Source organism: Leiobunum rupestre, chromosome 6 (genome assembly GCF_980474605.1).
Source record: "Leiobunum rupestre chromosome 6, qqLeiRupe1.1.hap1, whole genome shotgun sequence".
Classification (NCBI taxonomy): domain Eukaryota; kingdom Metazoa; phylum Arthropoda; class Arachnida; order Opiliones; family Sclerosomatidae; genus Leiobunum; species Leiobunum rupestre.
The window spans coordinates 3,816,345-3,841,278 of NC_143389.1; the positions used below are offsets into that span (position 1 = coordinate 3,816,345).

A 24,934-nucleotide genomic window follows, 5' to 3' on the forward strand; every position below is an offset into this window, starting at 1 on the left:
ATATATAATAAATGATTTTGTACTTACCAAAAATAAGCCTTGCCACTTTATATCTTGGTAATGTAGCTGCCGCGGGCGGCGGGCCCCCGGCGGCGACTCACTGTCCACGGAAGACGGGAAGAGAGAAAAAATGGAGAGGGGCTTATTTCGTGTTTTCTCTTTACGCGGAACATCTTGGCTGGAACCCAATGACCTAAAAATGAGGGGCGCGCTGTCTCTACCCACCATACCGAAACCCGCGAATTTACGTTATGAAAACCGGTTCCTTCAGCCAACCACTTAGAACATGCACGATTTACGAACCTTGGGTTACGAATAAAACCACAGGAATAACACAGAACAACCTCTTTTCGCGCCTTTATTTTACCCCTCTTACTTGCCTCCCGCTCGTCGGCCATTGCCTCTGCCCTAAACGGGGAGTCTAGCATCCACTCCTTGGGTATCCATAATGGAGGAGAGGACTGAAAGGGGGAAAACCAAGCATGGACGCGCCCAGGAAAATACCAAGGAGGATAGGAAGGGAGGCGAAGTAGGAGGGATGAACGCGGCAGCATCCTTGTAAGAAGCTTAGCGGCGGGAAAATTTCGGAAAAATGGCGGCTAGACGTAGCGTAGCTGCCGCAATCTTGCCGCCATTCATCCCTCCTACTTCGCCTCCCTTCCTATCCTCCGTGAAAATACCGCGAAAAAGAGTGTATAACTAGGTAAAAGAAAATTCAAAAACTGGAATCTTTCCGATTCTTCATTATTAACTATTCGACAATAAGGATTTTACCACTTATGACGTCAGAGGGGCAATATATTATAATAAAGAAATATATATAAAGACAGCCAAATAACATTTCCCGGAAATACTGTGTTGCGCAGTGCGCCATTATAAGAGCGTTTGATTTTTGATTTCAAGAGAGAAGTGGGCCGATCCCGGATTTACTGCAATACCAGGCCGACCCGTGGCGGAGGTGGAGCAAGCTCCGACCACTCCGCCGCCGTCCAAAAATAAGTTTAATATCTTGGGCCCCGATGGGACCCGTATCAGATATTAAGCTGATAAGAACAGATACTGAATTTGTTTATTTAAAATTCTGGTCAAGGTTACAAATGTCCGCGGTTATTAAAAAAATTAAATTATCGCGAACATTGTATTGGTCAAAACAATATTTCATATCATAAAAGGAGTCATAACATTTTTAAATATATTTACAGGTTCTTATGTGTTTTACGTCAAGGTAAGTATTTTTAACTTTTCATATTACTTTTAGGAAAAATAATTTTAGAACTAATTTTTTTTTTTCTTTTTTCAGGGTTAACAGAAATCAAGGTAAGTATTTTACGTAAAATTTCATTAGTGTACATTTTTTAGTAAACGCTTAAACATTTAAAAATAAACTTAAATTTAAACTTTTAAAAACTAATCACAATAAATGATTTTTTATAGTTCCAACTTTCCCGTTTTAACGGTGACAATTAAAACATAAAACACAATAAATATTTAAAAAATATAGAAATATCAGAAGTATATTTACAAAAGTGCACCACTGTCCTATTTCTTCCCCTTCTTAGGGTCTTTTTCAATTGGAGGGCTCTGACGACGTTTGAATCGGCGCTGGAGTGCTTCTTGTGCCTTTGCCAGTGCGTCATCCCGCCAGGATAGGACATGGGGCTTGGTTGAGGTCAATACTTTGGCCTGCCGACAAAAGTCCTCAATTTCATTCTTGGGTAGGTGATCCCATGCCCAATTTCGTTCAAAAATTTCCACTTTTCTTTCAGGTTCCTCTGGTGTTGGAGGATCGGATTTCGGCGAGTCTTGGACTTGCCTCTGGGGTGACTTGACCGCATCTGCGTAGCCTGTGACTTTGGCGGGGGATTCAGGTTTCCCTGGGGAAGACTCTGGTGTTGCCAACGACCAACCCTCTTTTGAGCCCTGGAAGTCTCGTGAAGGTCCTGTTTCGTCCATTATGTCGTCGTGGGTGCTTACGTCTGCGGCATCCCCAACCGGAATCGGCGTTCCATTCCTTACTGTTTCTGGTTCTTCATATGACGGGTTCTGGTCAGCGACAGTTTCTGGATTTGGTCGAGCCTTCTTGTTCTTTTTCGGGCAATCCCGAACCTGATGACTGTCTTTACGGCAGTAAAAACACATTCTCTGTATTCCACGGTATGTAATTTGGATACGATGACCGCTTATGGTCATCAGGTTCGGGATTGTGCTCTTCATTCGGACCTCAAGGCGACGAGTACCATTCTTCAAATCTTTAAACGGGCCTTCTTGATAGGTTTCCCAGGACTCGGAGATAACCTCGCAGTATGCGCGAAGAGCAGCTTTTATGAACGATAGTTCCCACCAGCTCGGAGCATCTCGTAACGTGATGTAAGATACCGGATCGGAAATCCCAATTACATCAACTTGTCTGTTTCCGACCATAAGGCCGGCTTCTATGGCCTTCTGGAAACAAGTAGCGTCTTTGAAGGTGACCTGTGCTGCGTCCTTTCCCACAGGCTGGAACACAGTGATTCCATGCGAACCAACGAGCTCGAAGAGAGCTGTAGCAAGGGCGTCGATGGTCACGCCTTCAAACTTGATCCTAGCTGTTGCTTTTTTCATTGCAGCAGCTGGTGGGGAGGACATCGTTGACTGGGCAGGAGCCATGACAACGTTGGTGGCGACCGCCGAGGCGGAGACCGGACCTCAGGAACCGCTGGATGGAGGCAGACGGCAACTGGAACACTGGAACAACAGCTGGAACACGGACTGGGCTGGAAGCAGGAACGGCAGCAAATTTCGAGGCAGCGTGGTAAACCAAACGAGCAGGATCACTCGCCTTTAAGGCGTAAAACACTCCTCGCCCCCCGACTAAGATCTCGGTATAGCACTATTGAAAACAGATACTACACTTTGATCTTAGCCAAAAGGCCGAGAAGCGATAACCCGCTAGGAGCCGTCACTGTTTAACAAAGTAAAAAGAGAGAATTCGAGCATTTCAAATATTTCATAATTACGTCACCGAATGTTGGTCCTGGTGGGAGATGACAACGTTTGTAGCCATCGCGCGAACAAAGGAGAAGACGATATCTTGAATCCGTGAAATAGAGGTACACCGCCAGGCCCGGACTGGCACTTTTGGGGTCATCGGCTAGAGACAGTAGAGTGGGCCACTTTACCGGGCCGTATGGAAAAAAAATCTAAATGGTGGTTTATAGGACCATAAATAACGTATTAAGTGTACTAGATTCTACGTGAAACGTCAAACGCGTTTAAATGACCATTTAGGAAAAATTTATTATAAGCGAATAGAGCGTTCTATAAAAGTGGACCATAACCGGTCACTTTTCATACAGACTATAGAGCTGGTTCAGCAGGACTAACAACTTTTGTTATTCTTTGGTTTAAGAGAATTCGGCTTATGTCCTGTCTTTATATGAATATTTTAGAGACGTACCTTTTAGGAGTTGTAGGAGGCACCCTAGGTGTTGAAGTATGTTTGGGGTTAAGGATATTTTCATGATCTAAGTTTCATCTTAAACACGTGGATTTGGGACTAGTATTTTCTAGAATTTTGCTTATTTGCCATCATACATTTATTACAAAAATCATTTAAAATAAGAAAAAAGGCGCGGAAAGCAAAGCCGGAAATATGTGAAGCCTAGGCTAGCAACTACGCTACTAATAAAAATTGACTGCTCTCAATTTCTTACGGGTTTGCCAGATAAATATATTTCTCTAAGACGAAAAACCGGCCAAACCTTCACCTCCTCCGAACTCCAAAGGGGGAAAGCACACCACACCAATTTTATAGATTCGTAAACGCGCCTTCCCAATCGACCGCCATCACCTTACAGTCTACGGGGAGGGTGATGAAAAAACTGGTTTGGGGGGGGGGGGGGGATGAAATTTCTGCGGTAAAGGGCTTGCTCGTTGGTTGTCTGTACGATAATATCGGCGCCCAGTAAACGTTTCTAAAAAGAGTGTATAGAACGTTCTATTGGAGCCGCATGCAGCCGGTGGCCCTCGGCGATCACCAACCTACCAGGACCTGGCTAGTCGCGGCTTGTCCACCGCTATCAATTACACTCTAGCGGCAACGGCCATATCACGCTGAATACACCGGTTCTCGTCTGATCACCGAAGTTAAGCAGCGTCGAGCGCGGTCAGTACTTGGGAGGGAGACCACCTGGGAACACCGCGTGCCGTTGGCTACTCATTTATTTTCGCGGGATGGGATTTGCGTCTTTTAACAGGAAAATACCTTCATCCTATCATTTTGACGCTGCTTTTTTATGCAATTAAAAGTTCGCCCAGACGATAATATTATTTCGGTCAACTCTTGGCCTTTTTTTAACAACTGGCAGCATCTTTCCGTGAATAAAATACATGTTAGTATCAAAATTGAACAAAATAAAATGGCGAGAAAATTGGTTTTCATTTTATTCTACTTAAGGCTTGTACTTAAAATAGTACTAACTTACTTACTTACTTACTTACTTACTTACTTACTTACTAACTAACTAACTAACTAACTAACTAACTAACTAACTAACTAACTAATTAACTAACTAACTAACTAACTAACTAATTAACTAACTAACTAACTAACTAACTAACTAACTAACGTTTATCTCTAAACAAAAACATTTCCGCGGTAAAATCCACTCTGAAATGGCCTTTTCTGGTTTTGGAATGAAGTCCAAAGTTAAAATTTTATTAACAAATTCTAATTGTGAAATATATTTTTTGTTCTAAATTTTAATCTTAAATGTAATTTAAATAGTTGAATCTAAAAAAGGACTTTTGGAAAATGTTTTATAGAAGGTTTTATCATGGGACAGCCGCATGGATTAGGGGAGTAACCCAAAAATACAAAATATCAAAACAAACCACGAAATTAAATAATAAAACGGAGACAGAGATATATTTTTTAAACAAAATAATATAGCTAACTTTTATCTATTAATTGTTTTAGGTGATGTAGTTTATGTAAAATATAAAAATGAACCTTGGCACAATATAAATTTAATGTCATGTTTTATTGATACTTAGAAAAAGTAACAAACATTTCAAAAGTCAGATCTTTGAGATCATTATTAAAAAAATATAACATTTTAAATCCGAACTCCTCTATAAATATTAAAATTATAAATTCCTAATCTACTTTAACAAAAGATATATCATATTAAGTTTAATACTATTAATGTTAGGAATAATCATGACTTTGAGATAAATAGAACAAAAATGTTTAATTCCAAATATAGTTAATTATAGAGCAATATATAATAAATGATTTTGTACTTACCAAAAATAAGCCTTGCCACTTTATATCTTGGTAATGTAGCTGCCGCGGGCGGCGGGCCCCCGGCGGCGACTCACTGTCCACGGAAGACGGGAAGAGAGAAAAAATGGAGAGGGGCTTATTTCGTGTTTTCTCTTTACGCGGAACATCTTGGCTGGAACCCAATGACCTAAAAATGAGGGGCGCGCTGTCTCTACCCACCATACCGAAACCCGCGAATTTACGTTATGAAAACCGGTTCCTTCAGCCAACCACTTAGAACATGCACGATTTACGAACCTTGGGTTACGAATAAAACCACAGGAATAACACAGAACAACCTCTTTTCGCGCCTTTATTTTACCCCTCTTACTTGCCTCCCGCTCGTCGGCCATTGCCTCTGCCCTAAACGGGGAGTCTAGCATCCACTCCTTGGGTATCCATAATGGAGGAGAGGACTGAAAGGGGGAAAACCAAGCATGGACGCGCCCAGGAAAATACCAAGGAGGATAGGAAGGGAGGCGAAGTAGGAGGGATGAACGCGGCAGCATCCTTGTAAGAAGCTTAGCGGCGGGAAAATTTCGGAAAAATGGCGGCTAGACGTAGCGTAGCTGCCGCAATCTTGCCGCCATTCATCCCTCCTACTTCGCCTCCCTTCCTATCCTCCGTGAAAATACCGCGAAAAAGAGTGTATAACTAGGTAAAAGAAAATTCAAAAACTGGAATCTTTCCGATTCTTCATTATTAACTATTCGACAATAAGGATTTTACCACTTATGACGTCAGAGGGGCAATATATTATAATAAAGAAATATATATAAAGACAGCCAAATAACATTTCCCGGAAATACTGTGTTGCGCAGTGCGCCATTATAAGAGCGTTTGATTTTTGATTTCAAGAGAGAAGTGGGCCGATCCCGGATTTACTGCAATACCAGGCCGACCCGTGGCGGAGGTGGAGCAAGCTCCGACCACTCCGCCGCCGTCCAAAAATAAGTTTAATATCTTGGGCCCCGATGGGACCCGTATCAGATATTAAGCTGATAAGAACAGATACTGAATTTGTTTATTTAAAATTCTGGTCAAGGTTACAAATGTCCGCGGTTATTAAAAAAATTAAATTATCGCGAACATTGTATTGGTCAAAACAATATTTCATATCATAAAAGGAGTCATAACATTTTTAAATATATTTACAGGTTCTTATGTGTTTTACGTCAAGGTAAGTATTTTTAACTTTTCATATTACTTTTAGGAAAAATAATTTTAGAACTAATTTTTTTTTTTCTTTTTTCAGGGTTAACAGAAATCAAGGTAAGTATTTTACGTAAAATTTCATTAGTGTACATTTTTTAGTAAACGCTTAAACATTTAAAAATAAACTTAAATTTAAACTTTTAAAAACTAATCACAATAAATGATTTTTTATAGTTCCAACTTTCCCGTTTTAACGGTGACAATTAAAACATAAAACACAATAAATATTTAAAAAATATAGAAATATCAGAAGTATATTTACAAAAGTGCACCACTGTCCTATTTCTTCCCCTTCTTAGGGTCTTTTTCAATTGGAGGGCTCTGACGACGTTTGAATCGGCGCTGGAGTGCTTCTTGTGCCTTTGCCAGTGCGTCATCCCGCCAGGATAGGACATGGGGCTTGGTTGAGGTCAATACTTTGGCCTGCCGACAAAAGTCCTCAATTTCATTCTTGGGTAGGTGATCCCATGCCCAATTTCGTTCAAAAATTTCCACTTTTCTTTCAGGTTCCTCTGGTGTTGGAGGATCGGATTTCGGCGAGTCTTGGACTTGCCTCTGGGGTGACTTGACCGCATCTGCGTAGCCTGTGACTTTGGCGGGGGATTCAGGTTTCCCTGGGGAAGACTCTGGTGTTGCCAACGACCAACCCTCTTTTGAGCCCTGGAAGTCTCGTGAAGGTCCTGTTTCGTCCATTATGTCGTCGTGGGTGCTTACGTCTGCGGCATCCCCAACCGGAATCGGCGTTCCATTCCTTACTGTTTCTGGTTCTTCATATGACGGGTTCTGGTCAGCGACAGTTTCTGGATTTGGTCGAGCCTTCTTGTTCTTTTTCGGGCAATCCCGAACCTGATGACTGTCTTTACGGCAGTAAAAACACATTCTCTGTATTCCACGGTATGTAATTTGGATACGATGACCGCTTATGGTCATCAGGTTCGGGATTGTGCTCTTCATTCGGACCTCAAGGCGACGAGTACCATTCTTCAAATCTTTAAACGGGCCTTCTTGATAGGTTTCCCAGGACTCGGAGATAACCTCGCAGTATGCGCGAAGAGCAGCTTTTATGAACGATAGTTCCCACCAGCTCGGAGCATCTCGTAACGTGATGTAAGATACCGGATCGGAAATCCCAATTACATCAACTTGTCTGTTTCCGACCATAAGGCCGGCTTCTATGGCCTTCTGGAAACAAGTAGCGTCTTTGAAGGTGACCTGTGCTGCGTCCTTTCCCACAGGCTGGAACACAGTGATTCCATGCGAACCAACGAGCTCGAAGAGAGCTGTAGCAAGGGCGTCGATGGTCACGCCTTCAAACTTGATCCTAGCTGTTGCTTTTTTCATTGCAGCAGCTGGTGGGGAGGACATCGTTGACTGGGCAGGAGCCATGACAACGTTGGTGGCGACCGCCGAGGCGGAGACCGGACCTCAGGAACCGCTGGATGGAGGCAGACGGCAACTGGAACACTGGAACAACAGCTGGAACACGGACTGGGCTGGAAGCAGGAACGGCAGCAAATTTCGAGGCAGCGTGGTAAACCAAACGAGCAGGATCACTCGCCTTTAAGGCGTAAAACACTCCTCGCCCCCCGACTAAGATCTCGGTATAGCACTATTGAAAACAGATACTACACTTTGATCTTAGCCAAAAGGCCGAGAAGCGATAACCCGCTAGGAGCCGTCACTGTTTAACAAAGTAAAAAGAGAGAATTCGAGCATTTCAAATATTTCATAATTACGTCACCGAATGTTGGTCCTGGTGGGAGATGACAACGTTTGTAGCCATCGCGCGAACAAAGGAGAAGACGATATCTTGAATCCGTGAAATAGAGGTACACCGCCAGGCCCGGACTGGCACTTTTGGGGTCATCGGCTAGAGACAGTAGAGTGGGCCACTTTACCGGGCCGTATGGAAAAAAAATCTAAATGGTGGTTTATAGGACCATAAATAACGTATTAAGTGTACTAGATTCTACGTGAAACGTCAAACGCGTTTAAATGACCATTTAGGAAAAATTTATTATAAGCGAATAGAGCGTTCTATAAAAGTGGACCATAACCGGTCACTTTTCATACAGACTATAGAGCTGGTTCAGCAGGACTAACAACTTTTGTTATTCTTTGGTTTAAGAGAATTCGGCTTATGTCCTGTCTTTATATGAATATTTTAGAGACGTACCTTTTAGGAGTTGTAGGAGGCACCCTAGGTGTTGAAGTATGTTTGGGGTTAAGGATATTTTCATGATCTAAGTTTCATCTTAAACACGTGGATTTGGGACTAGTATTTTCTAGAATTTTGCTTATTTGCCATCATACATTTATTACAAAAATCATTTAAAATAAGAAAAAAGGCGCGGAAAGCAAAGCCGGAAATATGTGAAGCCTAGGCTAGCAACTACGCTACTAATAAAAATTGACTGCTCTCAATTTCTTACGGGTTTGCCAGATAAATATATTTCTCTAAGACGAAAAACCGGCCAAACCTTCACCTCCTCCGAACTCCAAAGGGGGAAAGCACACCACACCAATTTTATAGATTCGTAAACGCGCCTTCCCAATCTCGACCGCCATCACCTTACAGTCTACGGGGAGGGTGATGAAAAAACTGGTTTGGGGGGGGGGGATGAAATTTCTGCGGTAAAGGGCTTGCTCGTTGGTTGTCTGTACGATAATATCGGCGCCCAGTAAACGTTTCTAAAAAGAGTGTATAGAACGTTCTATTGGAGCCGCATGCAGCCGGTGGCCCTCGGCGATCACCAACCTACCAGGACCTGGCTAGTCGCGGCTTGTCCACCGCTATCAATTACACTCTAGCGGCAACGGCCATATCACGCTGAATACACCGGTTCTCGTCTGATCACCGAAGTTAAGCAGCGTCGAGCGCGGTCAGTACTTGGGAGGGAGACCACCTGGGAACACCGCGTGCCGTTGGCTACTCATTTATTTTCGCGGGATGGGATTTGCGTCTTTTAACAGGAAAATACCTTCATCCTATCATTTTGACGCTGCTTTTTTATGCAATTAAAAGTTCGCCCAGACGATAATATTATTTCGGTCAACTCTTGGCCTTTTTTTAACAACTGGCAGCATCTTTCCGTGAATAAAATACATGTTAGTATCAAAATTGAACAAAATAAAATGGCGAGAAAATTGGTTTTCATTTTATTCTACTTAAGGCTTGTACTTAAAATAGTACTAACTTACTTACTTACTTACTTACTTACTTACTTACTTACTAACTAACTAACTAACTAACTAACTAACTAACTAACTAACTAACTAACTAACTAATTAACTAACTAACTAACTAACTAACTAATTAACTAACTAACTAACTAACTAACTAACTAACTAACGTTTATCTCTAAACAAAAACATTTCCGCGGTAAAATCCACTCTGAAATGGCCTTTTCTGGTTTTGGAATGAAGTCCAAAGTTAAAATTTTATTAACAAATTCTAATTGTGAAATATATTTTTTGTTCTAAATTTTAATCTTAAATGTAATTTAAATAGTTGAATCTAAAAAAGGACTTTTGGAAAATGTTTTATAGAAGGTTTTATCATGGGACAGCCGCATGGATTAGGGGAGTAACCCAAAAATACAAAATATCAAAACAAACCACGAAATTAAATAATAAAACGGAGACAGAGATATATTTTTTAAACAAAATAATATAGCTAACTTTTATCTATTAATTGTTTTAGGTGATGTAGTTTATGTAAAATATAAAAATGAACCTTGGCACAATATAAATTTAATGTCATGTTTTATTGATACTTAGAAAAAGTAACAAACATTTCAAAAGTCAGATCTTTGAGATCATTATTAAAAAAATATAACATTTTAAATCCGAACTCCTCTATAAATATTAAAATTATAAATTCCTAATCTACTTTAACAAAAGATATATCATATTAAGTTTAATACTATTAATGTTAGGAATAATCATGACTTTGAGATAAATAGAACAAAAATGTTTAATTCCAAATATAGTTAATTATAGAGCAATATATAATAAATGATTTTGTACTTACCAAAAATAAGCCTTGCCACTTTATATCTTGGTAATGTAGCTGCCGCGGGCGGCGGGCCCCCGGCGGCGACTCACTGTCCACGGAAGACGGGAAGAGAGAAAAAATGGAGAGGGGCTTATTTCGTGTTTTCTCTTTACGCGGAACATCTTGGCTGGAACCCAATGACCTAAAAATGAGGGGCGCGCTGTCTCTACCCACCATACCGAAACCCGCGAATTTACGTTATGAAAACCGGTTCCTTCAGCCAACCACTTAGAACATGCACGATTTACGAACCTTGGGTTACGAATAAAACCACAGGAATAACACAGAACAACCTCTTTTCGCGCCTTTATTTTACCCCTCTTACTTGCCTCCCGCTCGTCGGCCATTGCCTCTGCCCTAAACGGGGAGTCTAGCATCCACTCCTTGGGTATCCATAATGGAGGAGAGGACTGAAAGGGGGAAAACCAAGCATGGACGCGCCCAGGAAAATACCAAGGAGGATAGGAAGGGAGGCGAAGTAGGAGGGATGAACGCGGCAGCATCCTTGTAAGAAGCTTAGCGGCGGGAAAATTTCGGAAAAATGGCGGCTAGACGTAGCGTAGCTGCCGCAATCTTGCCGCCATTCATCCCTCCTACTTCGCCTCCCTTCCTATCCTCCGTGAAAATACCGCGAAAAAGAGTGTATAACTAGGTAAAAGAAAATTCAAAAACTGGAATCTTTCCGATTCTTCATTATTAACTATTCGACAATAAGGATTTTACCACTTATGACGTCAGAGGGGCAATATATTATAATAAAGAAATATATATAAAGACAGCCAAATAACATTTCCCGGAAATACTGTGTTGCGCAGTGCGCCATTATAAGAGCGTTTGATTTTTGATTTCAAGAGAGAAGTGGGCCGATCCCGGATTTACTGCAATACCAGGCCGACCCGTGGCGGAGGTGGAGCAAGCTCCGACCACTCCGCCGCCGTCCAAAAATAAGTTTAATATCTTGGGCCCCGATGGGACCCGTATCAGATATTAAGCTGATAAGAACAGATACTGAATTTGTTTATTTAAAATTCTGGTCAAGGTTACAAATGTCCGCGGTTATTAAAAAAATTAAATTATCGCGAACATTGTATTGGTCAAAACAATATTTCATATCATAAAAGGAGTCATAACATTTTTAAATATATTTACAGGTTCTTATGTGTTTTACGTCAAGGTAAGTATTTTTAACTTTTCATATTACTTTTAGGAAAAATAATTTTAGAACTAATTTTTTTTTTTCTTTTTTCAGGGTTAACAGAAATCAAGGTAAGTATTTTACGTAAAATTTCATTAGTGTACATTTTTTAGTAAACGCTTAAACATTTAAAAATAAACTTAAATTTAAACTTTTAAAAACTAATCACAATAAATGATTTTTTATAGTTCCAACTTTCCCGTTTTAACGGTGACAATTAAAACATAAAACACAATAAATATTTAAAAAATATAGAAATATCAGAAGTATATTTACAAAAGTGCACCACTGTCCTATTTCTTCCCCTTCTTAGGGTCTTTTTCAATTGGAGGGCTCTGACGACGTTTGAATCGGCGCTGGAGTGCTTCTTGTGCCTTTGCCAGTGCGTCATCCCGCCAGGATAGGACATGGGGCTTGGTTGAGGTCAATACTTTGGCCTGCCGACAAAAGTCCTCAATTTCATTCTTGGGTAGGTGATCCCATGCCCAATTTCGTTCAAAAATTTCCACTTTTCTTTCAGGTTCCTCTGGTGTTGGAGGATCGGATTTCGGCGAGTCTTGGACTTGCCTCTGGGGTGACTTGACCGCATCTGCGTAGCCTGTGACTTTGGCGGGGGATTCAGGTTTCCCTGGGGAAGACTCTGGTGTTGCCAACGACCAACCCTCTTTTGAGCCCTGGAAGTCTCGTGAAGGTCCTGTTTCGTCCATTATGTCGTCGTGGGTGCTTACGTCTGCGGCATCCCCAACCGGAATCGGCGTTCCATTCCTTACTGTTTCTGGTTCTTCATATGACGGGTTCTGGTCAGCGACAGTTTCTGGATTTGGTCGAGCCTTCTTGTTCTTTTTCGGGCAATCCCGAACCTGATGACTGTCTTTACGGCAGTAAAAACACATTCTCTGTATTCCACGGTATGTAATTTGGATACGATGACCGCTTATGGTCATCAGGTTCGGGATTGTGCTCTTCATTCGGACCTCAAGGCGACGAGTACCATTCTTCAAATCTTTAAACGGGCCTTCTTGATAGGTTTCCCAGGACTCGGAGATAACCTCGCAGTATGCGCGAAGAGCAGCTTTTATGAACGATAGTTCCCACCAGCTCGGAGCATCTCGTAACGTGATGTAAGATACCGGATCGGAAATCCCAATTACATCAACTTGTCTGTTTCCGACCATAAGGCCGGCTTCTATGGCCTTCTGGAAACAAGTAGCGTCTTTGAAGGTGACCTGTGCTGCGTCCTTTCCCACAGGCTGGAACACAGTGATTCCATGCGAACCAACGAGCTCGAAGAGAGCTGTAGCAAGGGCGTCGATGGTCACGCCTTCAAACTTGATCCTAGCTGTTGCTTTTTTCATTGCAGCAGCTGGTGGGGAGGACATCGTTGACTGGGCAGGAGCCATGACAACGTTGGTGGCGACCGCCGAGGCGGAGACCGGACCTCAGGAACCGCTGGATGGAGGCAGACGGCAACTGGAACACTGGAACAACAGCTGGAACACGGACTGGGCTGGAAGCAGGAACGGCAGCAAATTTCGAGGCAGCGTGGTAAACCAAACGAGCAGGATCACTCGCCTTTAAGGCGTAAAACACTCCTCGCCCCCCGACTAAGATCTCGGTATAGCACTATTGAAAACAGATACTACACTTTGATCTTAGCCAAAAGGCCGAGAAGCGATAACCCGCTAGGAGCCGTCACTGTTTAACAAAGTAAAAAGAGAGAATTCGAGCATTTCAAATATTTCATAATTACGTCACCGAATGTTGGTCCTGGTGGGAGATGACAACGTTTGTAGCCATCGCGCGAACAAAGGAGAAGACGATATCTTGAATCCGTGAAATAGAGGTACACCGCCAGGCCCGGACTGGCACTTTTGGGGTCATCGGCTAGAGACAGTAGAGTGGGCCACTTTACCGGGCCGTATGGAAAAAAAATCTAAATGGTGGTTTATAGGACCATAAATAACGTATTAAGTGTACTAGATTCTACGTGAAACGTCAAACGCGTTTAAATGACCATTTAGGAAAAATTTATTATAAGCGAATAGAGCGTTCTATAAAAGTGGACCATAACCGGTCACTTTTCATACAGACTATAGAGCTGGTTCAGCAGGACTAACAACTTTTGTTATTCTTTGGTTTAAGAGAATTCGGCTTATGTCCTGTCTTTATATGAATATTTTAGAGACGTACCTTTTAGGAGTTGTAGGAGGCACCCTAGGTGTTGAAGTATGTTTGGGGTTAAGGATATTTTCATGATCTAAGTTTCATCTTAAACACGTGGATTTGGGACTAGTATTTTCTAGAATTTTGCTTATTTGCCATCATACATTTATTACAAAAATCATTTAAAATAAGAAAAAAGGCGCGGAAAGCAAAGCCGGAAATATGTGAAGCCTAGGCTAGCAACTACGCTACTAATAAAAATTGACTGCTCTCAATTTCTTACGGGTTTGCCAGATAAATATATTTCTCTAAGACGAAAAACCGGCCAAACCTTCACCTCCTCCGAACTCCAAAGGGGGAAAGCACACCACACCAATTTTATAGATTCGTAAACGCGCCTTCCCAATCGACCGCCATCACCTTACAGTCTACGGGGAGGGTGATGAAAAAACTGGTTTGGGGGGGGGGGGGATGAAATTTCTGCGGTAAAGGGCTTGCTCGTTGGTTGTCTGTACGATAATATCGGCGCCCAGTAAACGTTTCTAAAAAGAGTGTATAGAACGTTCTATTGGAGCCGCATGCAGCCGGTGGCCCTCGGCGATCACCAACCTACCAGGACCTGGCTAGTCGCGGCTTGTCCACCGCTATCAATTACACTCTAGCGGCAACGGCCATATCACGCTGAATACACCGGTTCTCGTCTGATCACCGAAGTTAAGCAGCGTCGAGCGCGGTCAGTACTTGGGAGGGAGACCACCTGGGAACACCGCGTGCCGTTGGCTACTCATTTATTTTCGCGGGATGGGATTTGCGTCTTTTAACAGGAAAATACCTTCATCCTATCATTTTGACGCTGCTTTTTTATGCAATTAAAAGTTCGCCCAGACGATAATATTATTTCGGTCAACTCTTGGCCTTTTTTTAACAACTGGCAGCATCTTTCCGTGAATAAAATACATGTTAGTATCAAAATTGAACAAAATAAAATGGCGAGAAAATTGGTTTTCATTTTATTCTACTTAAGGCTTGTACTTAAAATAGTACTAACTTACTTACTTACTTACTTACTTACTTACTTACTTACTAACTAACTAACTAACTAACTAACTAACTAACTAACTAACTAACTAATTAACTAACTAACTAACTAACTAACTAATTAACTAACTAACTAACTAACTAACTAACTAACTAACGTTTATCTCTAAACAAAAACATTTCCGCGGTAAAATCCACTCTGAAATGGCCTTTTCTGGTTTTGGAATGAAGTCCAAAGTTAAAATTTTATTAACAAATTCTAATTGTGAAATATATTTTTTGTTCTAAATTTTAATCTTAAATGTAATTTAAATAGTTGAATCTAAAAAAGGACTTTTGGAAAATGTTTTATAGAAGGTTTTATCATGGGACAGCCGCATGGATTAGGGGAGTAACCCAAAAATACAAAATATCAAAACAAACCACGAAATTAAATAATAAAACGGAGACAGAGATATATTTTTTAAACAAAATAATATAGCTAACTTTTATCTATTAATTGTTTTAGGTGATGTAGTTTATGTAAAATATAAAAATGAACCTTGGCACAATATAAATTTAATGTCATGTTTTATTGATACTTAGAAAAAGTAACAAACATTTCAAAAGTCAGATCTTTGAGATCATTATTAAAAAAATATAACATTTTAAATCCGAACTCCTCTATAAATATTAAAATTATAAATTCCTAATCTACTTTAACAAAAGATATATCATATTAAGTTTAATACTATTAATGTTAGGAATAATCATGACTTTGAGATAAATAGAACAAAAATGTTTAATTCCAAATATAGTTAATTATAGAGCAATATATAATAAATGATTTTGTACTTACCAAAAATAAGCCTTGCCACTTTATATCTTGGTAATGTAGCTGCCGCGGGCGGCGGGCCCCCGGCGGCGACTCACTGTCCACGGAAGACGGGAAGAGAGAAAAAATGGAGAGGGGCTTATTTCGTGTTTTCTCTTTACGCGGAACATCTTGGCTGGAACCCAATGACCTAAAAATGAGGGGCGCGCTGTCTCTACCCACCATACCGAAACCCGCGAATTTACGTTATGAAAACCGGTTCCTTCAGCCAACCACTTAGAACATGCACGATTTACGAACCTTGGGTTACGAATAAAACCACAGGAATAACACAGAACAACCTCTTTTCGCGCCTTTATTTTACCCCTCTTACACTTGCCTCCCGCTCGTCGGCCATTGCCTCTGCCCTAAACGGGGAGTCTAGCATCCACTCCTTGGGTATCCATAATGGAGGAGAGGACTGAAAGGGGGAAAACCAAGCATGGACGCGCCCAGGAAAATACCAAGGAGGATAGGAAGGGAGGCGAAGTAGGAGGGATGAACGCGGCAGCATCCTTGTAAGAAGCTTAGCGGCGGGAAAATTTCGGAAAAATGGCGGCTAGACGTAGCGTAGCTGCCGCAATCTTGCCGCCATTCATCCCTCCTACTTCGCCTCCCTTCCTATCCTCCGTGAAAATACCGCGAAAAAGAGTGTATAACTAGGTAAAAGAAAATTCAAAAACTGGAATCTTTCCGATTCTTCATTATTAACTATTCGACAATAAGGATTTTACCACTTATGACGTCAGAGGGGCAATATATTATAATAAAGAAATATATATAAAGACAGCCAAATAACATTTCCCGGAAATACTGTGTTGCGCAGTGCGCCATTATAAGAGCGTTTGATTTTTGATTTCAAGAGAGAAGTGGGCCGATCCCGGATTTACTGCAATACCAGGCCGACCCGTGGCGGAGGTGGAGCAAGCTCCGACCACTCCGCCGCCGTCCAAAAATAAGTTTAATATCTTGGGCCCCGATGGGACCCGTATCAGATATTAAGCTGATAAGAACAGATACTTTTAATTGTTTATTAAAAGCTTCGTTTGATTTTACATATTTACATTTTTACATTTGTTATATTTGTTCGCGTTTTTAATTAGTTAAATTAGCGCGAACAAAGTCGGATAAGCTAAAAAAATCAAGTATTTACATTTTCTAATTTCTAGGAGTGTCCAAGTTCATATACGATCAAGGTAAGTATTTGTTTTCTTTTTTTCTATTTTTTCAGGTTTTAAAACATTTGAGTATTGGTAAAATTAAAAAATTCAGTATGTAACGTAATCTGCGTAAAGATCTTGCTCCGGTGTGGTTTTGGTGGCGCTAGCGAATGTCTTCTCAACGTCTTCTGTCTTGCCTTTCTTTATTGATTTCCCTGGAGAGTTGGTCATTCGTCTTTTGGAGAATTTTTCCTGTTCCTTGTTCATCAGCGCGAAATACACTTGTTTCCTGCGGTCGCCTATTGTTTCGGTAGTCTCGAGGAATTCCCTAAAATCTCGTAGTTCTGCCTGTGAATAGTTCTTTAATTTCTCTAGTTGTTGCGGATGGACATATGTACTGTTGCTGCGTTTCTTGGGCTGGGGTTCCTGGTGGTCGCTGGGTGGGTCCGCCAATTCCGCTGATACCGTTGCGAGCTCTTGCTCCTTGGGTGCCACAATCTTTTCTTGGGTTTCCAAGCTTTCCCCTTCCTGGACGTGCTCGGACCTCTCGGTTGCTTCCTTTCTGGCCTTTTTTGCCTCGCATGCGGACGCCGTATGTCCCTCCTGGTCGCAGAAGAAACAGATACTACACTTTGATCTTAGCCAAAAGGCCGAGAAGCGATAACCCGCTAGGAGCCGTCACTGTTTAACAAAGTAAAAAGAGAGAATTCGAGCATTTCAAATATTTCATAATTACGTCACCGAATGTTGGTCCTGGTGGGAGATGACAACGTTTGTAGCCATCGCGCGAACAAAGGAGAAGACGATATCTTGAATCCGTGAAATAGAGGTACACCGCCAGGCCCGGACTGGCACTTTTGGGGTCATCGGCTAGAGACAGTAGAGTGGGCCACTTTACCGGGCCGTATGGAAAAAAAATCTAAATGGTGGTTTATAGGACCATAAATAACGTATTAAGTGTACTAGATTCTACGTGAAACGTCAAACGCGTTTAAATGACCATTTAGGAAAAATTTATTATAAGCGAATAGAGCGTTCTATAAAAGTGGACCATAACCGGTCACTTTTCATACAGACTATAGAGCTGGTTCAGCAGGACTAACAACTTTTGTTATTCTTTGGTTTAAGAGAATTCGGCTTATGTCCTGTCTTTATATGAATATTTTAGAGACGTACCTTTTAGGAGTTGTAGGAGGCACCCTAGGTGTTGAAGTATGTTTGGGGTTAAGGATATTTTCATGATCTAAGTTTCATCTTAAACACGTGGATTTGGGACTAGTATTTTCTAGAATTTTGCTTATTTGCCATCATACATTTATTACAAAAATCATTTAAAATAAGAAAAAAGGCGCGGAAAGCAAAGCCGGAAATATGTGAAGCCTAGGCTAGCAACTACGCTACTAATAAAAATTGACTGCTCTCAATTTCTTACGGGTTTGCCAGATAAATATATTTCTCTAAGACGAAAAACCGGCCAAACCTTCACCTCCTCCGAACTCCAAAGGGGGAAAGCACACCACACCAATTTTATAGATTCGTAAACGCGCCTTCCCAATCGACCGCCATCACCTTACAGTCTACGGGGAGGGTGATGAAAAAACTGGTTTGGGGGGGGGGGGGGGATGAAATTTCTGCGGTAAAGGGCTTGCTCGTTGGTTGTCTGTACGATAATATCGGCGCCCAGTAAACGTTTCTAAAAAGAGTGTATAGAACGTTCTATTGGAGCCGCATGCAGCCGGTGGCCCTCGGCGATCACCAACCTACCAGGACCTGGCTAGTCGCGGCTTGTCCACCGCTATCAATTACACTCTAGCGGCAACGGCCATATCACGCTGAATACACCGGTTCTCGTCTGATCACCGAAGTTAAGCAGCGTCGAGCGCGGTCAGTACTTGGGAGGGAGACCACCTGGGAACACCGCGTGCCGTTGGCTACTCATTTATTTTCGCGGGATGGGATTTGCGTCTTTTAACAGGAAAATACCTTCATCCTATCATTTTGACGCTGCTTTTTTATGCAATTAAAAGTTCGCCCAGACGATAATATTATTTCGGTCAACTCTTGGCCTTTTTTTAACAACTGGCAGCATCTTTCCGTGAATAAAATACATGTTAGTATCAAAATTGAACAAAATAAAATGGCGAGAAAATTGGTTTTCATTTTATTCTACTTAAGGCTTGTACTTAAAATAGTACTAACTTACTTACTTACTTACTTACTTACTTACTTACTTACTAACTAACTAACTAACTAACTAACTAACTAACTAACTAACTAATTAACTAACTAACTAACTAACTAACTAATTAACTAACTAACTAACTAACTAACTAACTAACTAACGTTTATCTCTAAACAAAAACATTTCCGCGGTAAAATCCACTCTGAAATGGCCTTTTCTGGTTTTGGAATGAAGTCCAAAGTTAAAATTTTATTAACAAATTCTAATTGTGAAATATATTTTTTGTTCTAAATTTTAATCTTAAATGTAATTTAAATAGTTGAATCTAAAAAAGGACTTTTGGAAAATGTTTTATAGAAGGTTTTATCATGGGACAGCCGCATGGATTAGGGGAGTAACCCAAAAATACAAAATATCAAAACAAACCACGAAATTAAATAATAAAACGGAGACAGAGATATATTTTTTAAACAAAATAATATAGCTAACTTTTATCTATTAATTGTTTTAGGTGATGTAGTTTATGTAAAATATAAAAATGAACCTTGGCACAATATAAATTTAATGTCATGTTTTATTGATACTTAGAAAAAGTAACAAACATTTCAAAAGTCAGATCTTTGAGATCATTATTAAAAAAATATAACATTTTAAATCCGAACTCCTCTATAAATATTAAAATTATAAATTCCTAATCTACTTTAACAAAAGATATATCATATTAAGTTTAATACTATTAATGTTAGGAATAATCATGACTTTGAGATAAATAGAACAAAAATGTTTAATTCCAAATATAGTTAATTATAGAGCAATATATAATAAATGATTTTGTACTTACCAAAAATAAGCCTTGCCACTTTATATCTTGGTAATGTAGCTGCCGCGGGCGGCGGGCCCCCGGCGGCGACTCACTGTCCACGGAAGACGGGAAGAGAGAAAAAATGGAGAGGGGCTTATTTCGTGTTTTCTCTTTACGCGGAACATCTTGGCTGGAACCCAATGACCTAAAAATGAGGGGCGCGCTGTCTCTACCCACCATACCGAAACCCGCGAATTTACGTTATGAAAACCGGTTCCTTCAGCCAACCACTTAGAACATGCACGATTTACGAACCTTGGGTTACGAATAAAACCACAGGAATAACACAGAACAACCTCTTTTCGCGCCTTTATTTTACCCCTCTTACTTGCCTCCCGCTCGTCGGCCATTGCCTCTGCCCTAAACGGGGAGTCTAGCATCCACTCCTTGGGTATCCATAATGGAGGAGAGGACTGAAAGGGGGAAAACCAAGCATGGACGCGCCCAGGAAAATACCAAGGAGGATAGGAAGGGAGGCGAAGTAGGAGGGATGAACGCGGCAGCATCCTTGTAAGAAGCTTAGCGGCGGGAAAATTTCGGAAAAATGGCGGCTAGACGTAGCGTAGCTGCCGCAATCTTGCCGCCATTCATCCCTCCTACTTCGCCTCCCTTCCTATCCTCCGTGAAAATACCGCGAAAAAGAGTGTATAACTAGGTAAAAGAAAATTCAAAAACTGGAATCTTTCCGATTCTTCATTATTAACTATTCGACAATAAGGATTTTACCACTTATGACGTCAGAGGGGCAATATATTATAATAAAGAAATATATATAAAGACAGCCAAATAACATTTCCCGGAAATACTGTGTTGCGCAGTGCGCCATTATAAGAGCGTTTGATTTTTGATTTCAAGAGAGAAGTGGGCCGATCCCGGATTTACTGCAATACCAGGCCGACCCGTGGCGGAGGTGGAGCAAGCTCCGACCACTCCGCCGCCGTCCAAAAATAAGTTTAATATCTTGGGCCCCGATGGGACCCGTATCAGATATTAAGCTGATAAGAACAGATACTACACTTTGATCTTAGCCAAAAGGCCGAGAAGCGATAACCCGCTAGGAGCCGTCACTGTTTAACAAAGTAAAAAGAGAGAATTCGAGCATTTCAAATATTTCATAATTACGTCACCGAATGTTGGTCCTGGTGGGAGATGACAACGTTTGTAGCCATCGCGCGAACAAAGGAGAAGACGATATCTTGAATCCGTGAAATAGAGGTACACCGCCAGGCCCGGACTGGCACTTTTGGGGTCATCGGCTAGAGACAGTAGAGTGGGCCACTTTACCGGGCCGTATGGAAAAAAAATCTAAATGGTGGTTTATAGGACCATAAATAACGTATTAAGTGTACTAGATTCTACGTGAAACGTCAAACGCGTTTAAATGACCATTTAGGAAAAATTTATTATAAGCGAATAGAGCGTTCTATAAAAGTGGACCATAACCGGTCACTTTTCATACAGACTATAGAGCTGGTTCAGCAGGACTAACAACTTTTGTTATTCTTTGGTTTAAGAGAATTCGGCTTATGTCCTGTCTTTATATGAATATTTTAGAGACGTACCTTTTAGGAGTTGTAGGAGGCACCCTAGGTGTTGAAGTATGTTTGGGGTTAAGGATATTTTCATGATCTAAGTTTCATCTTAAACACGTGGATTTGGGACTAGTATTTTCTAGAATTTTGCTTATTTGCCATCATACATTTATTACAAAAATCATTTAAAATAAGAAAAAAGGCGCGGAAAGCAAAGCCGGAAATATGTGAAGCCTAGGCTAGCAACTACGCTACTAATAAAAATTGACTGCTCTCAATTTCTTACGGGTTTGCCAGATAAATATATTTCTCTAAGACGAAAAACCGGCCAAACCTTCACCTCCTCCGAACTCCAAAGGGGGAAAGCACACCACACCAATTTTATAGATTCGTAAACGCGCCTTCCCAATCGACCGCCATCACCTTACAGTCTACGGGGAGGGTGATGAAAAAACTGGTTTGGGGGGGGGGGGGGGGATGAAATTTCTGCGGTAAAGGGCTTGCTCGTTGGTTGTCTGTACGATAATATCGGCGCCCAGTAAACGTTTCTAAAAAGAGTGTATAGAACGTTCTATTGGAGCCGCATGCAGCCGGTGGCCCTCGGCGATCACCAACCTACCAGGACCTGGCTAGTCGCGGCTTGTCCACCGCTATCAATTACACTCTAGCGGCAACGGCCATATCACGCTGAATACACCGGTTCTCGTCTGATCACCGAAGTTAAGCAGCGTCGAGCGCGGTCAGTACTTGGGAGGGAGACCACCTGGGAACACCGCGTGCCGTTGGCTACTCATTTATTTTCGCGGGATGGGATTTGCGTCTTTTAACAGGAAAATACCTTCATCCTATCATTTTGACGCTGCTTTTTTATGCAATTAAAAGTTCGCCCAGACGATAATATTATTTCGGTCAACTCTTGGCCTTTTTTTAACAACTGGCAGCATCTTTCCGTGAATAAAATACATGTTAGTATCAAAATTGAACAAAATAAAATGGCGAGAAAATTGGTTTTCATTTTATTCTACTTAAGGCTTGTACTTAAAATAGTACTAACTTACTTACTTACTTACTTACTTACTTACTTACTTACTAACTAACTAACTAACTAACTAACTAACTAACTAACTAACTAACTAATTAACTAACTAACTAACTAACTAACTAATTAACTAACTAACTAACTAACTAACTAACTAACTAACGTTTATCTCTAAACAAAAACATTTCCGCGGTAAAATCCACTCTGAAATGGCCTTTTCTGGTTTTGGAATGAAGTCCAAAGTTAAAATTTTATTAACAAATTCTAATTGTGAAATATATTTTTTGTTCTAAATTTTAATCTTAAATGTAATTTAAATAGTTGAATCTAAAAAAGGACTTTTGGAAAATGTTTTATAGAAGGTTTTATCATGGGACAGCCGCATGGATTAGGGGAGTAACCCAAAAATACAAAATATCAAAACAAACCACGAAATTAAATAATAAAACGGAGACAGAGATATATTTTTTAAACAAAATAATATAGCTAACTTTTATCTATTAATTGTTTTAGGTGATGTAGTTTATGTAAAATATAAAAATGAACCTTGGCACAATATAAATTTAATGTCATGTTTTATTGATACTTAGAAAAAGTAACAAACATTTCAAAAGTCAGATCTTTGAGATCATTATTAAAAAAATATAACATTTTAAATCCGAACTCCTCTATAAATATTAAAATTATAAATTCCTAATCTACTTTAACAAAAGATATATCATATTAAGTTTAATACTATTAATGTTAGGAATAATCATGACTTTGAGATAAATAGAACAAAAATGTTTAATTCCAAATATAGTTAATTATAGAGCAATATATAATAAATGATTTTGTACTTACCAAAAATAAGCCTTGCCACTTTATATCTTGGTAATGTAGCTGCCGCGGGCGGCGGGCCCCCGGCGGCGACTCACTGTCCACGGAAGACGGGAAGAGAGAAAAAATGGAGAGGGGCTTATTTCGTGTTTTCTCTTTACGCGGAACATCTTGGCTGGAACCCAATGACCTAAAAATGAGGGGCGCGCTGTCTCTACCCACCATACCGAAACCCGCGAATTTACGTTATGAAAACCGGTTCCTTCAGCCAACCACTTAGAACATGCACGATTTACGAACCTTGGGTTACGAATAAAACCACAGGAATAACACAGAACAACCTCTTTTCGCGCCTTTATTTTACCCCTCTTACTTGCCTCCCGCTCGTCGGCCATTGCCTCTGCCCTAAACGGGGAGTCTAGCATCCACTCCTTGGGTATCCATAATGGAGGAGAGGACTGAAAGGGGGAAAACCAAGCATGGACGCGCCCAGGAAAATACCAAGGAGGATAGGAAGGGAGGCGAAGTAGGAGGGATGAACGCGGCAGCATCCTTGTAAGAAGCTTAGCGGCGGGAAAATTTCGGAAAAATGGCGGCTAGACGTAGCGTAGCTGCCGCAATCTTGCCGCCATTCATCCCTCCTACTTCGCCTCCCTTCCTATCCTCCGTGAAAATACCGCGAAAAAGAGTGTATAACTAGGTAAAAGAAAATTCAAAAACTGGAATCTTTCCGATTCTTCATTATTAACTATTCGACAATAAGGATTTTACCACTTATGACGTCAGAGGGGCAATATATTATAATAAAGAAATATATATAAAGACAGCCAAATAACATTTCCCGGAAATACTGTGTTGCGCAGTGCGCCATTATAAGAGCGTTTGATTTTTGATTTCAAGAGAGAAGTGGGCCGATCCCGGATTTACTGCAATACCAGGCCGACCCGTGGCGGAGGTGGAGCAAGCTCCGACCACTCCGCCGCCGTCCAAAAATAAGTTTAATATCTTGGGCCCCGATGGGACCCGTATCAGATATTAAGCTGATAAGAACAGATACTGAATTTGTTTATTTAAAATTCGTTGTCATGGTTACAAGTGTCCGCGTTATTAAAAAATTTAAATTATCGCGAACACTGTTTTACACAAAAAAATCCAGAATTTCTGACGTCGCCTCTATCGTTAAAAGGTAAGTATTTACAATTATTCAAGTATAAACGGGACTAAAACAATTTAAAATACAAAAGAGTTACTTTTTCACTGATTTGTTTTGGTCAAGGTAAGTGGTTTTTCTTTTGATTACACATTCTAAGCATATTTTTTAGTTTTAACAATTTTCTTTTCATTTTTACAGGGTAAACAGGATCCGAGGTAAGTATACGGTAAGTATTACATTTAAGCATACCATTTTTTTTTAAACTATAGACATTTAATATTTACAAAATCAAAACTTTAAATAATGTAAAGTTAAAAGCGTATTAAAACTAAAGATAAAACTTAAAGAGTCATTAAAAACA

General features: G+C 40.6%; 6 non-coding genes and 9 pseudogenes across 6 annotated transcripts; 5 read left to right on the top strand and 10 right to left on the bottom strand.

Annotated features, from left to right (window-relative positions):
* Positions 1-904: 904 nt before the first annotated feature.
* LOC149938355 (U2 spliceosomal RNA) lies at positions 905-1,083 on the bottom strand (annotated as a pseudogene).
* A 1,689-nt stretch (positions 1,084-2,772) lies between these two features.
* Positions 2,773-2,922, bottom strand: LOC149938356 (U2 spliceosomal RNA; annotated as a pseudogene).
* A 1,152-nt stretch (positions 2,923-4,074) lies between these two features.
* Positions 4,075-4,193, top strand: LOC149938357 (5S ribosomal RNA). The gene has a single exon (XR_016481989.1). It is a non-coding gene; the product is annotated as a 5S ribosomal RNA (ribosomal RNA).
* Positions 4,194-6,164: 1,971 nt separating this feature from the next.
* On the bottom strand, positions 6,165-6,343 carry LOC149938358 (U2 spliceosomal RNA; annotated as a pseudogene).
* Positions 6,344-8,032: 1,689 nt separating this feature from the next.
* LOC149938359 (U2 spliceosomal RNA) lies at positions 8,033-8,182 on the bottom strand (annotated as a pseudogene).
* Positions 8,183-9,332: 1,150 nt separating this feature from the next.
* LOC149938360 (5S ribosomal RNA) lies at positions 9,333-9,451 on the top strand. Its single transcript, XR_016481990.1, has one exon. It is a non-coding gene; the product is annotated as a 5S ribosomal RNA (ribosomal RNA).
* A 1,979-nt stretch (positions 9,452-11,430) lies between these two features.
* On the bottom strand, positions 11,431-11,609 carry LOC149938361 (U2 spliceosomal RNA; annotated as a pseudogene).
* A 1,689-nt stretch (positions 11,610-13,298) lies between these two features.
* Positions 13,299-13,448, bottom strand: LOC149938362 (U2 spliceosomal RNA; annotated as a pseudogene).
* Positions 13,449-14,598: 1,150 nt separating this feature from the next.
* Positions 14,599-14,717, top strand: LOC149938363 (5S ribosomal RNA). Its single transcript, XR_016481991.1, has one exon. It is a non-coding gene; the product is annotated as a 5S ribosomal RNA (ribosomal RNA).
* Positions 14,718-16,690: 1,973 nt separating this feature from the next.
* Positions 16,691-16,870, bottom strand: LOC149938364 (U2 spliceosomal RNA; annotated as a pseudogene).
* A 666-nt stretch (positions 16,871-17,536) lies between these two features.
* On the bottom strand, positions 17,537-17,648 carry LOC149938365 (U2 spliceosomal RNA; annotated as a pseudogene).
* A 1,152-nt stretch (positions 17,649-18,800) lies between these two features.
* On the top strand, positions 18,801-18,919 carry LOC149938366 (5S ribosomal RNA). The gene has a single exon (XR_016481992.1). It is a non-coding gene; the product is annotated as a 5S ribosomal RNA (ribosomal RNA).
* Positions 18,920-20,886: 1,967 nt separating this feature from the next.
* On the bottom strand, positions 20,887-21,078 carry LOC149938367 (U2 spliceosomal RNA). The gene has a single exon (XR_016481482.1). It is a non-coding gene; the product is annotated as a U2 spliceosomal RNA (small nuclear RNA).
* Positions 21,079-22,231: 1,153 nt separating this feature from the next.
* LOC149938368 (5S ribosomal RNA) lies at positions 22,232-22,350 on the top strand. Its single transcript, XR_016481993.1, has one exon. It is a non-coding gene; the product is annotated as a 5S ribosomal RNA (ribosomal RNA).
* Positions 22,351-24,321: 1,971 nt separating this feature from the next.
* Positions 24,322-24,497, bottom strand: LOC149938369 (U2 spliceosomal RNA; annotated as a pseudogene).
* Between the last annotated feature and the right edge of the window lie 437 nt (positions 24,498-24,934).